This window comes from Chrysochloris asiatica, unplaced genomic scaffold (genome assembly GCF_000296735.1).
Source record: "Chrysochloris asiatica unplaced genomic scaffold, ChrAsi1.0 scaffold00034, whole genome shotgun sequence".
Classification (NCBI taxonomy): Eukaryota; Metazoa; Chordata; class Mammalia; order Afrosoricida; family Chrysochloridae; genus Chrysochloris; species Chrysochloris asiatica.
Genome location: NW_006408552.1, coordinates 20,663,714 through 20,675,429, shown reverse-complemented (window position 1 = coordinate 20,675,429; position 11,716 = coordinate 20,663,714). Strand labels below are relative to the sequence as shown.

General features: G+C 39.1%; 1 pseudogene; it reads left to right on the top strand.

Moving 5' to 3' along the window:
• The window catches only part of LOC102840176, a 25,390-nt pseudogene extending 19,673 nt beyond the window's left edge, over positions 1-5,717 (top strand).
• Positions 5,718-11,716: the final 5,999 nt, after the last annotated feature.

Sequence of the window (11,716 nt, the reverse complement as noted above, 5' to 3'; positions counted from 1 at the left end):
GAAGCCAGGATGGCGAAACATCATCTCTCATACTTAAGACATGTTGTCATGAGGGACCAGTCCCTGAGAAGGATATCATGTTTGGTAAAGTGGAGGGTCGGAGAAAAAGAGGAAGACCCCTAACAAGATGGATTGGCATAGTGTCTGTAGCAATAGGTTCAAACATAGCAATGATTGTGAGGCTGGTGCAGGACTGGGCAGGGTTTTATTCTATTGTGCATAGGGTTGCTATGAGTCAGAACTGACTCAATGGTTTCTAACAATCACAACAAAGTTTTTTTTTGCCAATTTCTTTTACAGTACCATTAGTTCTTGATCATATAGGTGTGTACTAGGATATAGTTTGTTATGCTTAAGTTTAAATGAAAGTATATTTACTTTCCATATCTCCAAAGTTAAACAAGCAAAGATTGACTTATTCACAAATCCAAAGAGGATCTACAGAATCTCTTCTGTCCACAGGTTGAGAAGTGTCCTATTATCTGTAGCTGTAGCATCTAAATTGTGTGGCCTCCGTGATTATAACAACAGAGAAAGAGACAACTAGGTCACTGTGTAGGTCAGTTTAGGTTAAGTGATGCCACAGTAACATGCGATGCTGAGACTTCTGGCTCATTTCACATGTCTGTAATAGATCAGCTGCTGTATATTTTTTTCAATCAAGTACCCAGGTTAAAGAAGCAACCATTCTCTGAGAAGGCTGCTCTCATAGCCAAGAGAAAAAACTGCTGGAGATGGAACCCCCACGTCTGCTCATTTTTCATTGGTCAAAGAAAGTAGCCTAATAAATCAAACATCAATAGAGTAGAGAAATATAATCCTTCCACAAAAAAACATGTACTGACTATTGCAAAAATAATATGTATCTTCCAAAATCCACCATCTTTACACGATTATTCATTTCTTTGCCTTCTCTGTACACACATATACACACACAAACATATCCTCTCCTCAAGGAGTCAACCTGAAAATTCCATTCAACCCTAACACTAGATGCAAAGTCCAAGATTTATTTATAAATACTTTACATAGTAAGGAGTGAAAAATTTTTATTGGAGACTGGAGAAAAAGACAAAAGAATAGATGTCCTTTGTTGTAGAAATTTTGGCAACACCAGTGCCTGAAGTAATGTAAAAAACAGAAGATATATGTAATGAATTTTTGGATTAGACTAAAGAGATTTTCAGGAAGAATGCTGAAATGCTGAAAGTGACAATTAGATGTCTTTAACTACATGCAACAAAACACAGATAGAGTAAGCTTAAAAAGAAATTCTGGAGATTTCTGTTTCAGTCAAATTTTCAAGTAAATATAAAGGATCTAGAACCTGCTAGGTTCAATATTAATACTATTTCTTATCCCGAGACTTTTAAGGTAGCTCAGCATAAGAAATTGCCTCAGAATAAGGATCACCTTAAATCTGAAGCTGTGAGATGCTTTGTTCAGAAAAATTTAAGAGCATACCATGGACCTTGCCAATGAATACAAAAAGGCTTCTAAGTGTCTTAACACCCATGACTCTGACTCTAAAATTAAGCCAGAAAAAGGGCTATCATGAAGAGATTTCTGGGTGGTGTTTTTGTTTAATGGTTTGAATCCCAATAAGATTTATAAGAAACTAACATAGTATTTTAGAGAACACAATTGGTAGAAGTACTGCTAACTTATACTGAAAGGACCAAAAACAGCATAAAATTGGCTCAGCAATTTTCTATGGGAAGAAAGATGATGGAAAAGGATGCTCAGTTAAATATCTGATCTCTTTCTAATGGAAAAGGAAGATTTTTCAGAGCAGGGAACCAAAAGCCATGGAAAATCACTACCAGAGAGGTGTTGTTAGGTGTCCTAGATCAGTTGCAACTCATCGAGACTCTATGCACAATAGAATGAAACACTTCCTGGTCCCGTGCCATCCTCACAACTGTTGTTACATTTGAGCCCATTGTTACTGCCACATGTCAATCCCTCTCATTGAGGGTCTTTCTCTTTTTCTGTGATGCTCCATTTTACCAAAGATAATATGCTTGTCCAGAAACTGATCCTTCTGACAACATCTCCAAAGTACGAGAGAGGAAATCTTGCCACTCTTGTTTCTAAGGAGCAAGACAAACTGTCTTCTTCCAAGACAAATTTGTTAGCCTTCTGGTAGGCTGTGGTACTTTCAATATTTTCCCCAAATGTCAAAATTTCAATGCATCAATTCTTCTGAGGTCTTTCGTATTGATTGCCCAAATTTCACATGGATATGCAGCAAAATAAAAATGCCATGGCTTGGGTCAGGTGCACATTAGTCCTCAGAGTGATACCTTTGTTCTTCAACACTTTAAAGGAGTCTTTTGCAGCAGATTTCCTTAAGGCAATATGTAATTTCTTTTCTTCTAAATTTTTATTGTGGATTGAGGGAAGGTTTACAGAGCACATCAGCTTTACATTTAACATAGCATGTACTTTGCTCATTACATGGTTGTAATCTCCTCCAAGTACCAACAGTTAATAGAATTTACCTCTATCTACTTTACTGCATTCCTCCCCATGTCTACTGCTACCTTTATCTTCATCTTTCCTCTGCTAACCTACCTCTTGTTGTATATTGCTGGACCTCTCACCCATGTTAACATGTGTCTACCCCATGAATAATTTCTCTTGTACCCCACCCGACTATAATAGTTTTTTTTTTTAATCAAGAAAACATTTTTTTCAACTTTTTACTACATTGATCTAATACAATGCTTATCCTTTTGTGATTGACAAATTTCATTCAGCATAGTGTTCTCCAGGTTCAACCATGTGGGTGTTTTACAGATTCATTATTATTATTCAGCATTTTGTAGTATTCCATTGTGTATATTTATCAAAGTTTGTTTAACCATTCTTCTCTGGATGGGTATTTAGGCTGTCTTCTTTTTGATATGTCTCTTGGAGACAGCATATTGAAGGATCCTGTTTTCTTATCCATTCTGCTCTTTATGTCTCTTGATTAGAACATTTAATCCATTTACAGTCAGTGTAATTATCAATAAGTATGAGTTGATTGTTGTCATTTTGCTGGGTCTGTTTGTTTTTGTGATGCTGCTGGATTCTTTGTTCCACATAATTTTCTATACTGAGTTCATTTTGTTTGTGGATTTTCTTGTCATTTTAATTTCTGCTCACTAAATCTAATTTTCCTTTTTAAATTTTTATGTGCAATTGTATTCTTTGAGGTTGACATGTAATTTATTAATTTTTTCTCTGCTTAAAACAGTCTGTGTTATCTTGAAATCTACTTGATTTCCTTGTCATTTGGAAACTCTATATCTACAATATTCCCTCTTTTTGCATTGTAGTTGATTTCATTATACATTAATATCTCTGGTTCCCTATTTTAAGTCTTGTAGACTTGTTTTACTTTAAATACTTCTATGTTTGGTTTGATTTCTGGGTGGTGTTTTCATGTATGGTAATCTTAGGTTGTTTTCTGCTGTTATTGGTTCTCAGTCCAAAAAGCATCCTTTAACATTTTTTTGTAAAGTTGGTCTGGTCATTACATATTCCTTTAATTTATGCTTATCAGGAAGTGCCCCAATTTCATCGTTGTATTTGAGGGACAGCTTTGCTGAATATATGATTCTTGGTTGGCAACCTTTTGCTTTCAGAGTTTTGCATATGTCATTCCACTGCCTTTCTGTCTGCATGGTTTCTGCTAAGAAGTCAGAACTTAGTCTTATTGGTTCTCCTTTGTAGGTACCTTTTTTTTTCTCTCTCTCTCCCTGAGCTGCTCTCAGGATTCTTTCCTTATCTTTGATTATGATATATCTTGGTGATTTTATTTTGGGATCTCTCCTTTTGGGGGGCTTTCTCAGGTTCTTATATACTTATCTTGTCATCTTTCATGATGTTACAGAAGTTTTCTTCCAACGACTGTTCCATTAATTTTCTTTCAAGTTTTTATTGTGAACTGAGTGAACGTTTACAGGGTAGATCATCAGTTTTACATTCAACAAGTCATACACCTTGTTTTATTACAATGACTATAATCCCTTCCATGTACCATCAGTTAACAGTATTTTTCTCTATTCACTTTAGCTTTTTTTTTTTTAATGCTCAAGCATGTATAATAATTTATACCACCAAAGGGCACATTCTGCAAGTCTGCCTCCTGGCTGCCAGCTCTTAGTCCCTCTCTTCCTATGAATCTAGTGTTGCTCCCTCTCTCCATGTCCCCATCTCTGCCTCCATTGTTCAGTAATTTTCTCTGTGCTTGTCTCCTTCTGTTCTGGAATTCTGATCACTCACAAGTTGTTATGATGTCCTACATAACTCTAAGGCTTTCTCTGGATTTTTTTTTCTTTCTTTTCTTTTCTTCTCTTTTCTTTCTAATTGTTCTTCTAGCATACTAGTGTTGAGAGATTTGTCTTCAGTCTCACTAATTCAGGCTTCCATTGCTTTACATCTACTCTCTTGCCTTTCAATGTGTTGTTCATTTCTGAGATCTTAGTGTTAACCTGGATTTCTAATTGCAGTTTGTGTATTGTTTCAAAATTTGCATTTATTTTGTCTGTTTGTTCTTGTGGTGTTTATCGGAATTCTTCTAAAGTTTAATTGTGTTCTCCTGGTCTCCCTCGATTTTTCTGTAAGTCCTTTGAAGGTAGCATAGTGGTTACGAATCAGGCTGCTAATCTCATGGTCAGCAGTTCGAAACTACCAGCTGTACGGTGGGTGAAAGATGAGGGTTTTTGCTCCTGTAAAGATTTACAGCCTCAGAAACCCTGTACAGGGTCGCTATGAGTCTGAACTGACTCCACAATTATCATTCTCTTGAATTCTTTTTCAGTTAGTTCCAATATCCCTCAGAATCGTTTTTCTGGCTTTGCAGGTTGGTAATTGGTTTGAGTCATTCTCTCTTGTTTCTTAGTGTGAGCTAAAATTGTCTGTTGTCTCTGGGGCATTGTGGGATTGTCATTTTTGCAAAAATAAACAGTGGAGTTGCTGCACCCAGAGGAGAGAAATCTCTGGTGGTCTTCTGTAATTTAAGGAACTCACATGGTAGTTGTGTGTCAGCGATGACATATGCAGACCCCAAGATGCTGTGGCCCCTTGAGAAGACAGACAAGACTCTGGACCAGGGGCCCGCTCCGGATCTGCAAGTCATGGCCCTTGTGGACCAGGACGTAAAACTCCTGAGGGCCCGGGCACATGGCCTTTGGTGAACTCACCTCCTGGCTAAAACTATTCAATTTCTCCTTATGGCTGTATTGTGTGTTCTTTATCTGATTTTCTTGCTTTCAACTCTGGTAGCTGTAGCCTCTGGGAGAATGTTTAAGTCCAGTAATAATACGCACCTTGTCTCGGTTAATGGCTCCTCTGTAAATGTCACCGCCTTGGCAATACAGGCTGTGCGGGCTGTTATCAGAGGCAAGGTCTCTGAGGAACAAGCAGTGGTGATTTGGGCAGAATGTAATAATTACTCTCTGGGTAACTACTCAGTTATGTATAATATTAAGCTAAAACATGAGCTGCTGGTATCCATGCTTGACAGCCATACAGAGAATGCTCCTAAGGCAGAGTCAGTTAAACTTCCCCAAACAACTCTTGGACAGGAACAGATGTTTGGGGACTATGAAAAAGGATTAAGTAGTAATAGTAGCAACCTCCATAAACCGCCCATGGGAATGATCATTTTGATCCTGACGCTCTCCTTGGGTGTCCTGTTGTACATGGTGGCTATGTGCACTTAGCTGACCCTCTTAACACTTCTCTGTCTGTCTCTTCACCACCAAAAATTTAATATAGAAATAAGCGTTAGCTCATAGGATACTGCAAGTCGCTGCCCTGGGTCACGGGAGCCCATGAAGTTAAAGTTTAAACCAATAATTGCTTGCCTGCGCCTTTAACTCAGGAAGAATGGTTGGCTAAGAATATGAGCACAGGATAATTTTCTGAGCACAGGATAATTTTCTAAGATCTGAATTACGCATGAGATTCTGTGAAATCACTTTGTACCCTCTTCAGATAATTAATCACATTAAACTTGTACCTCCTTCCTTGATTTCCCTGATCTGAAAACGAATAAAAGACTGAGGAAAATCTAGCCCTGTATGCTAACTTGCCTGTCAGCTTGCATCTACTCTGGTCTCAAAGTGTTTCTTTCTCTCTCGCCTTTCCAGACATGCATCACACTTGTGTGTCTGTGTCTTTGTTTCTGTTTTGTTTCTATTCTATATCTTTCACCTGCCAGATCTCCCACCCTCATGAAACTCACCCCTTTGTCGAGGCAGGACTCCGACATAGGACCCCTGGCAGTTGTGGAAGGGATTTGACAGCAGAGTTCCTGGCCCTAGGTAGAGTTCCTATTGGACTTGGTGTTATCTATGTTCAGGGCACTAAATCCAGAAGTAGTTTGTGGCAGACCTTCACGTAGCTGGCTTCAGTGTCTGTTAGGATCACAAGGAAGCTGGGTACAGGCTGACTGCTTAAATGCTGTTTTTGCAGCTCTTTGGGTTTTGTAGGGATACCGCTAAGCCCACTTGGATCTAGATAAAAAGTGGCATACCAAAGAGGTACAGCCAGCCCCTACCTTATGCTGGCATGGATCCCAACCACACAGCTCCAAAATCCAAAAAAGCAGGAAATGTGCCTGGGGGTGGATAGGGGTGGAAGCTGGCTACATTTCTGGTCACCAGGGGAATGTGGGGGAAAAAAAAGAAAGCACATCTTTTCCATTACTTGCTCAAATATGCTCTGATAGCCCTCCCTCTGCTACCAAAGCTGGTCACAAGATGATGGAGCTGCATCTGGCCAGATGTTCCCCAGTCATTCTCCTTCTCTTGCTATCCCTGCTCAGCCTCCCAGAAAGCAGTCCATCCACCTCTCTGAACTTTCTTCTAAAGTTCAGGGTGCCAGAATTTTCATATGTGTCTATTTTATTTTGTCTCTCATATCTTTGTGGTAGATATTGTGTCTACCTAGTCCATCATTTTTTCCAGAAGTTCCACTTGATTTCTTGACTGTTGCTTTCCTGAGTGATGATTGTGGATCCAAGCAAAATAAATTCTTTGACAACTTAAAGCTTTTCTCCATTTATCATGTTATTTATTGGTCCAGTAGTAAGGATTTTTGTTTTCTTTACACTGAGATGCAATCCACACTGAAAGACATACTCTTTGATCTTTATTAGTAAGTATTTCAAATACTCTTCACTAAAGGAGCTCTGGTAGCGTAGTGGTTACGAATCGGGCTGCGAACCGGAAGGTCAGCAGTTCGAAACTACCAGCTGCTCCGCAGGACAAAGATGAGGCGATCTGCTCCCGTAAAGATTTACAGCCTCGGAAACCCTATTCAGGGTCGCTATGGGTCGGAACCGACTCGACGGCACTTAACAACAGACCATGGGAACACTGCATGGTTTAAAATTAAGAAAGGTGTGCGACAAGGTTGTATTCTTTCACCATACTTATTCAACCTGTATGCTGAGCAAATAATCCGAGAGGTGGGTTCTATGAAGAAAAATGTGGCATTGGGATTGGAGGAAGACTCATTAACAACCTGCGATATGCATATGATACAACCTTGCTTGCTGAAAGTGAGGAGAACTTAAAACATTTACTGATGAAGATCAAAGAACACAGCCTTCGGTATGGATTACATCTCAATGTTAAGAAAACAAAAATCCTCACCACTGGACCAATTAACAACATTCTTTTCAATGGAGAAAAGATTGAAGTTGTCAAGGACTTCATTCTTCTTGGATCAACTATCAACACTCACAGAAGCACAGTCAAAAAATCAGATGGTGTATTGCATTAGGCAAATCTGCTGCACAAGATTTTTTTAAAGTGTTGAAGAGCAAAGATGTCAGCTTGAGGACTAAGGTGCGCCTGAGCCAAGCCATGGTATTTTCAATAGCCTCATATGCATGTGAAAGGTGGACAGTGAATAAGGAAGACCATAGAAGAATTGATGCTTTTGAGTTGGAGGAGAATATTGAAAGTGCCATGGGCTGCCAAAAGAGCCCACAGATCTGTGTTGGAAGAAGTGCAGCCAGAGTGCTCCCTGAAGGACAAGATGGCCAAATTTTGTCTCTCATACTTTGGACATATTGTCAGGAGGGACCAGCCGCTGGAGAAGGATATCATATTTGGCAAGGTGGAGGGTCAGAGCAAAAGAGGAAGGCCCCCAATGAGATAGATTGGCAAAGTGGCAACATCAATGGACTCAAGCATGGCAACAGTAGTGAGGTTGGCCCAGGATCGGGCAGTGTTTCATTCTGCTGTGCTAAAGGTCACTATGAGTTGGTACCGACTCGATGGCACCTAATAACAACAATAACAAAAACTATATCATCTGGAATTTGAACCAGTGTCATAATGGAGTGATTCTTAGGTGATCTTTAAAGAGGGTGTGTTTTGCATGTGAGAGTATTTGTGGCCAAAGGGAAGATAGAAAGATGGTTACAAATTCTTCAGATCTTACCACCATCTATTTATTTCTCCTCTATTTGTATCTAGGGACTAGCTCTGGTGGTGCTGGAGGGTGCACACTACACGGTTAACCACCAGCTTGACCATTCAAACCCACCAATGTTTCTCTGTGAGAACAATGAGATTTTCTGCTCCCATAATGATTTACAACCTTGGAAACCCCATACAGGGTTGCTATGAGTTGGAATTGATGCAATGGTGATGGTTCTTTATTTCATTTTTGTTTCTGGACTGACATGACTTCTTTGATCATTAGATTATGGTGGCAGTAACACTCTGACAGTTCTAAGTAGTCATTTATAAAATGGGCAGTTTCCATCATGGTCTCTTAGTGGACACCATGTAAGAAGTATAAATACTCAGAAAGTACCATGCTCTGAGAAAGTCAAAGTTAACTGCAGGGAAAAGCCACACGGAAAAAAGATAGTTGTTCCTGCTAGTCTGCACCTCTTCCAGTCAATCCAGCCTAGTTGTCAAACATGTGAGTGAAGATGTCCCAATGTTAATAATGTGGAGAAAGACTTCAAGCACATAGTCCTAATGAAGGGATGGTAGCCATTTCTTCCAATTGAACCATTGCAGCGGCGCCCCAGCCATTGAGAAGCAGAGGTAAGTTGTCCTTTTTGTTGTTGTTGCTGTTTGTTTAGTGCCATTGAGTCAGTTCTGACTCACAGCTACCTTGTATAGGGTTTCCAAGGAGCAGCTGGTGGGTTTGAACTACCAACCTTGTGGTTTGTAGTCCAGCACTAACCCTACAGCGCTACACAACAAGTCCCGGACCAATAAGTAACATCATGATAAATGGAAAACAAGATTTAAGTTGTCAGAGATATGATTTTGCTTGGATCTAAAATCCTTACACACTAGCACAATAAAAGAATAGTTTCAATCCAGCAGTAAACACCAGGACTATATTTTTACTGCCACATCTTAATCTGGTCATAAAAGTTAGGGTGTTTTGAAATCTTTTCATTGGTTAGTTGGTTACAGGCCTAAGAAATTACATTCTTGCTTTCAATCTCAACATTTTCATTCCTTTTTTAAAATTATATATATATTTTTAACAGTTGTAAACAAGAAATGCTCTCATCTTTCAACTCTGTACCTCTCAGAATTCCAGAATTCTCTCTATATAACTTTTAAACCCAGGCTTGAAGACTGGTTGATTCATTTATGATCTCATCTCTCTTTTTTAAAATACTTTATTAGATATATCCAAGTAATTCTAGAAAAATTCTGTTTCTCAAAGTCTTCATCATAAGCTCACTTGGTGCATCATCTGCCTTCTAATTTAATGCAGATATTAGTTTTATCAGGAGTCCCTGGGTAGTGCAGATGGTTAAGCACTAAACTACTAGCTGAAAGTTTGGTGGTTCAAGCACATTCAGAGATGTCTAGAAAGATAGCCCTGGTGATCTGCTTCTGAAAGTTCAGACTTTAAAACTCTACGAAGCACAGTTATACACCGATCCTATTGGAATTATAATGAACAACAGCAATTTTATCAAATGTTTTACCACTGCTTTCTGGTCCTCATTATCAGTTCCTCAACACTACCCAGACTCAGAATCAATGATTTTTAGTTTGATATATTTTTTTCCTGTTTCCACAAGACATCTTTTTTTCAGTACCATTTCTGTAATTCAACTCAGATTAAATTATGCAGCAGAAACAAGTGATTCCGAAATACAGTCAGTGATCCGCTTCTAACTCTAATTTCAATTCCATTGTGAGTTGACGGCCCCCATATCTTCATCATTAAAGTAGAAAGCTGAAATAAGAGCCCCTATTTAGACCCTATCATTCTCAAGGTTGAGAGAAAAGATAAAATAGAACAACCAGTCTTAGAATTTATCCTTTAAAGTGCCACACTTCATTCTTCTCACATTTCAATGGGCAAAGAGTTGCAACGTCCAGCCTGTTGTCTATGGGGTGCAGAAATATAATCTTTCCATAAGGAAGAACCAGCAAGTGTCTTCACATTGAACAATCTATGTTGATCATCTATGTTGTTGTTAAGTGCTTTCAAGTCAGTACCAACTCACAGTGGCCTTATTTATGCACAACAGAACGAAATACTGCCCAGTCTTGTGCCAACTTCACAATCATTGCTACACTTGGATCCATTGCTATTGCCACTGTGCCAATCCACTCTATTGAGGGTCTTCCCCTTTTTCGCTGACCAAACATGATATCCTTCTCCAGGGACTGATCCCTCTTGAGAAGATGCCCAAAGTATGAGACATGAAGTCTTGCCATATTGGCTTCTAAGGAGCATTGACTGTATTTCTTCCAACACAGATTTGTTTATTCTTTTGGCAGTCCACGGTACTTTTAATATTCTCCTCCAACTTCAAAACTCAAATGCATCAATTCTTCTACAATATTCTTTATTCATTGTCCAACTTTTACATGCATATTAGGTTATTGAAAGTACCATGACTTGGGTCAGGCGCACCTTAGTCCTCAAACTGACTTCTTTGCTCTTGAACACTTTAAAGTGGCCTTGTGCAGCAGATTTGCCGAATGCATTGTTTTTTTTTTTGACTACTGCTTTCATTACCGTTGATGCTTGATCTGAGGAAAATGAAGTTTTTTACAACTTCAGTCTTTTCTCCATTCATCCAGCTAGCTCATAAAAAGTAGACAACATTTCTCTTAACTCATAACCCCTTCCCTTTTTGAACCTTGTAATCATAAAGTTGTTGTTAAGTGCTGGCAAGTCAGTTCCAACTAGGTGACCTTGTTTAGAGTTTCTGAGGAGCAGCTGGTAGGCCTGACCTCCAACTTTGCAATAATATTTTAAGTGTCTATCCTACAGTGCCACAGCAGGACTATGATTGTAAAGTTAGTTATTACATAAATATGTAGATACTTTCCAGGGACTTGGGATATAGTGGTAAGCAATACATATATTTTGGTTCTTGTGGAATTTAGAGGCTAAACTGGCTCTCAACTGTATGTTCTTACTCTCTGGTCCTTGCCTGTGAACTCCTTGCTGAATATGTCATTATTGTTAAGTGCCAGTGAGTTGGTTCCAACTCATAATGGCCCAGTACAGGGTTTCTGAGTTGCTGCTGGTGGGCTGAACCTCTGACCTTTTGATTAGCAGTCCCATACTTATCCTAAAGCACCACACCAGAATACATTGCTGACTATAGCAGACTGCTAAATAATATTTTGGATATTGAGGGCACTAAATGGCTTTTGAATTCTCTGCCTCCTCTGACTTTGACGTATCCTACAATTTTTGGAGA